We start from the raw sequence: 5,574 nt of genomic DNA, 5'->3' as shown, positions 1-5,574 counted from the left end.
TCTTCTTACCCTGGCATCATTATATTGTATTATACATAACAAATGCATAGAGATGTGAACATTTCTATGATCCTTGTCATAGATAATAAAATAGATTCAATACATTTGATTTTCCTTCTTTTCTGTTTTTACTTGTAAGAAATATAATGTACACAGTATGGAGTGCTGTGTGAACCTGCCATTTGTAACACAGTAAACACAGTACAATGTAACAAACACAGTGGGAAGTACTTCTGTTTCAGAGCATTACTGTAGTCCAGTGGTTCTCAACCTTTGAGTCTGGGAGTTTGAGCTTGTAGATCGGCTAGTTTCACAATATTTATCTGTGGAACGGAATCGAGCAGAATGTAATGCCTCAACTCCTACAGTCTAAGTGCTTATCAGGGTGGGGGGTCCCCAGTTCAAATATGATTGTTGCAGGGACGCCAGAGTAAGAACCACTGCTCTACTCCAGCAAATAATATATTACCGGTAAATACATATTTTCATGACAGATTGCAAGGATGAAACCAAAAAGCTCATGATGTTATATATTGTTTTTATTAGCCTTTTTAGTGTGTAGTCCACCTGAAATTGAAACCGTTATTCTAATAGTTTGTGCTGTAGCCAATACTGAAAATGGGTTGAGCAGCGCACACTCTCGACCAGAGCTAGGACATGGTTGTCCCGGATGTTTTAGGGTTCTGACATGTTCCCTGTGTTAGCTGATCTAATTTAGAAATTTAGCAGACACTTATATCTGCAGAAGGGCAGCACGATTCTTGTAAATGATTATTTTTCTCCCTAGGATTTGGAAAATTATTCTCACTTTTATCTTATTTTCCCAATTAAAATAACAAGCTTATTACTGGGTGTACAGAGCACAGGCGAGGCAACATTAGAGTTGAAAGAGGCTTTAGAGTAGTCTAATATTAAAAAATTAGATCACATTGCTGTATGAATCGAGAGAGTAAATAATATTCCTGGGAGTTCCTTGTAAGCTGCTTCTTCTACGGCATCTCTTCAGAGGGCGATGTAGACAGTTGTACCGCTGTCTTCCCGCAGGACTGCTATGGACATCATCTTGGACATGGTGGATTATGTGATGTGTCAGCACCTTATGCAATTATAGACAAAGAGGAGGAAAAATGTTTCAGGGTACACAGATTTTTTACAATGACATTTCAAAATGTTGCCATAGCTTTTACCCCATTTCTAGTAATCACACCATGCAATAATGAGAATCCTAAACCAGTTTGCTAAAAAAAAAAGAACAGATCTATAAGCTAACAACAGTAACACTGCATTTTACCATGTTACATATTTCATGTAATGTTGGGGGGTTGCTCTCGGGCACAAACCTCTTATCTCCATATTTAAACAGTTTTTTGTTTGTAAGTTTAAACCCTACTTTATAAAACAGTGTAGTACAAAAGAATAAAAAGTAACTGGCAAAAGTGCTGGATGATTACAATTTAGGCATTTAGCAGATTTTAATCCAAAGCGATGTACAATAAGCAGGTAATACAGTATATCAATATAATAGGATAATGTCAGTACATCAACAACAATATAACAAATGCATAGCAATATCAATCTAGAAAACAATAACATTTAGACCACGCACATCAGTAAAAAACATTTAAAAAAAAAAAACAATGCGATCTAGCTTCATGTATGGTCAATGAGGGAAGGGGAGTGTTACAGTACTGCTATGTGTTTTAATGGAGTTATGTGGATTCAGTTTGTTTATGAGTTTGTCTGAATAAAATATATTCTAGTGATTCACACACTTCACAGTTGTAAGTACCCAACGTTTGGTTGCCTACACTAGGAATCAGAGTGTAGTATCATCATCATCTTTTATAATAGCTCACGTTACATCATAATTACTGTGCAGCCACTGGGGGAGGGGTTGTTTGTCGATTCATATACATTATAATACAGTCCCCTCTGTTGACTTTTATCTCACCACTTTTGGGTGCCCCGCACATTTACATTAATGTTGGAACCGCACTGCTGTTACAGGCTAAAGATTAGCATCGCTAGCAATAACAATAGCCTAAAAGTAGTCCTACCTCTTGAAAGAATACACCTTGATATGAAGCCTCTCCACCCATTAGATGGATGATTCTAAAGACAAGAGATGACAACAAAATAAGTGTTACAAACATGAATCAAGTTGCAACCTTTGCTTGTACATTATACATTATGTTTCGTAGAGTGGCATTTTAATTCCAAACATACAGTACATACCTATGTTCTGCTTTACAAGGGACATTTAGCTTTGCATTGTGTCCATCAATCCTGCCATTACATCTCGGTGGAAGTCATCTGTTGTGAAATGTTTACTAATCACTACACAACCGCAGATTCATGTCCCATCGTTCTGCAGGCAGCAGCAGCACCCGGGGCTCGCTCCGTCGCTCGGCTTCATTCAATCATAACACCACGGTAAAACAACAATGCCATGTTGTTTCACCGACACAGTTGCACACGTTTCAAAACTTCTACAACTGCTCAGCATCACTGCGGTCATAACATCCCATCTTCTTACTACGTGACTTCCAACCAACAGCAACAAACAAACTAAAACAGCAACGCAGCGAGGATGTTATTATGGTTACGCTGTTAGCTTAGCTTTGGCTCTCTTCTCCAAGCGCTGCTTGCGCAAAGGATTATGGGTGCTGGAGGAAGTGAGGTTGGTGCTGTAGGAAGTGAGGTCATAGCTTCGCGTTTCCCAAAAAATGGAAATGTACCACAAAAATAAATTTCTTTTTTGTTTTCCAAGTTAGAATATGATAATATGGGGTTACAAAAGCCCTTGAAAACGACCGGAGCTCCCCTTTAAGTAAAAGTATCAATACTGCACTGCAGATGTACTCCATTACAAGTAAATGTCCAGAATTCAAAATGTACTTGAGTAAAAGTGTGAAAGTATTGGCATCAATAAGTACTTAAAGTAACAAAAGTAAAAGTACAAAATGTTTGAAAATAGCCGATCTACAAGCTCACAACGCGTCACATCGCGACGCGTTGTGAGCTTGTAGATCGGCTATTTTCAAATGGCCACCGTATAAAATCAGGCTTAAGTGGTTTATGTATGTTTTATACTATTGTAATTTAGATCTGCAAAGTAACTAGTAACTAAAGTTTTCAAATAAATGTAGTGGAGTAAAAGTACAATATTTGCCTCTGAAATGTAGTGGAGTAGAAGTAAAAGTATTGGAAATTGGAAATACTCAAGTAAAGTACAAATACCTCAAAACTGTACTTAAGTACAGTACTTACTTAGTTACTTTACTGTACACCACTGAAAGGGAGGTTCCACCGACCTGACAAAGATGCAATAGACATCACAACGTTGTTGTTCATGCCTCGCACCCTGTTCTATTGAAGGCTCCAATCAACCTCCAGTGCCTTCTTTATTTACTAGTATTGTCAGTTTGAATCCGTCGATAATTATCATCTGGAGCTATTGGCACTGATCCAAACAAACTATGTATAACTTTTTTCCTAAATACAATTAATTTTTTTACCCCCTTTTTCACCCCAATTTAGTCGTTATGCCAATGAACTCCTCCCCACACACATTTCTGTGTTGTCTTGCTGTTATATCCTACCTGCCAGTGAGCAGCCCCCACCACTCCCTGCTGACTACATGCAAAGACCAACATCACCTCCCCGCCCGGCTTCCCTCCCCGAACATGGGCCAATTGTGATCGCAAAGATGCCCGACAAAGCCGGATGCACCATTGTAGATTCAAACCAACAACCTCCGTGGTGGTGTACCACTGCACCACCCGAGCACCTCTGGGCGAACAAACTATTTCTAAGTGTTAGGGACAGGAATTTTCATGCACGTGTGTAAAGCCAGAGGAGGTACTTTTGCGCTGGTAATGGAAACCACTTAAACCATATATTATACTGTCCTCAAGTATTTCCCACGACACCAAATCTCTTTGGCCCCTAGAACAGGGACGCTAGGGTTCATGTGGTTTAGAATCTAGGAGGTGGTGTTTACAGTAACCCTATGCTGAACACTTTGACCCTGGTTGAAGATGTTGAGGTTGCAAAACCAGCGACACTCAAAAGAACTAGGAAACCTTGCTAATCTGCTTAAAGTAATTATGCTCGCACAGCGGGTTAATTCAGTACAAGATTTATCTGGGGTGTCACACCAAGGCCAATAACTCAATTTAGTTTCCTCTCCCCAAGAAACTGATGGCTGATTGGAATGTCCAAAAAGAAGAAAGAAACATCAACTATAACTTCACAATACCTACATATTATATTGTCGCTGTCATGCAGAAACCAGAGCTCTCTATATTCAACTTTTTAGTTTTGTTTTCTTATAAATCAGTGTTATAGACCATATTCGCCAGGCGGCCATGTTAGCATTTCGCATTGACAACCGGGGTAGCAACAGTGTAGCATTTACAGTATTTTCTGGACTATAAGGCGCACCTGACTATAAGGCGCACTGTCAACGAATGGTCTATTTTCAAACTGTTTTCATATATAAGGCGCACCTGACTATAAGGCGCACATAATAGACGCTACCGTTGCGTTATGCATCCAACAGATGGAGCTGTGCTAAAGGGAATGTCAATGTCAATGAATGATCCATATATAAGGCGCACTGGACTATAAGGCGCACTGTAGTTTTTTGAGAAAATTAAAGGCTTTTAAGTGCGCCTTATAGTCCGGAAAATACGGTAATTAACTTAATGGCAAGATGGCTGCCATGTGAATATGGTCTAGTGAACACCTTTTACGTCTGTTTGTAGGTTTTACAAATATTGAACCAATGAAAGGTATTAAAATACACTTCTTACTAAACATCCCAACTCCATTGGATCTTCAAACTGTCATTCAAACCACCCATGCAACTCCATTTTAGCAAAACACATTTTTTAACACTGCTCCTACAGATTTTGCCCAAAAATCACGCAAAGCGGTACACAGTATCTCTAAAGTCATGTCATCAACATGTATCTGTCCCATTTCCCATATTCCCTCCTGATTGGCTACCATTGCCTTCTAAAGTTTGTGTATGTGACCTGACAGTCGCTTATCTCCCGATTAGGGAGTCTCACTGGTCTTAACTGAAGCCAAACTAACAGGGTCGCTTACAACATTTTCAGGAATACACCAGCACACTATTTGAACCAATTTGACCCCGGTAGAGTGATCCGTGTTCGGGTCTACCATAGCAATCAAAAACAGAAGCTGGGAGTCATGCTGTGGTGTGCAATGAAGCAGCGCCTTCATGTTTTTACACAAAGCTCATAAACCAAGGCTGTGAAATACAGCAACTATCTCTATCTCTCTCTTACCCTCTCCAGAGCCTAGGCTTATATATATATCCCGGCTGGTTTTGCCTGGAGCTTCGCAGCCCCTTTCACTTCACCTTTGCCAGTGATTAGGCTACTATTCATCTAGGGATTTGAAGCTATTAGCGCAGACTGGAACACACACTGCTCTAGAGGTGATGTCAGGACACCATAATAGCAGGTATTGTGACAAGCAATTCAGCCAACAGGTCACCTCAGATAAGAAGTTCCTAAGGTGCTTATAGCATTTTACCATCCA

At 39.7% G+C, this 5,574-nt stretch overlaps 1 long non-coding RNA gene across 1 annotated transcript; it reads right to left on the bottom strand.

Annotated features, from left to right (window-relative positions):
- Nucleotides 1-521: 521 nt before the first annotated feature.
- Nucleotides 522-2,818, bottom strand: LOC308294845. Its single transcript, XR_013962539.1, has 3 exons — nt 2,236-2,818; nt 2,058-2,112; nt 522-1,096 (listed from the first exon to the last, which is right to left on the bottom strand). It is a non-coding gene; the product is annotated as an uncharacterized lncRNA (long non-coding RNA).
- Between the last annotated feature and the right edge of the window lie 2,756 nt (nt 2,819-5,574).

This window comes from Nannobrachium achirus (genome assembly GCF_963921795.1).
Source record: "Nannobrachium achirus genome assembly, chromosome: 11".
In the NCBI taxonomy this organism is placed as follows: domain Eukaryota; kingdom Metazoa; phylum Chordata; class Actinopteri; order Myctophiformes; family Myctophidae; genus Nannobrachium; species Nannobrachium achirus.
This window is presented reverse-complemented; position numbering and strand designations above follow the sequence as displayed.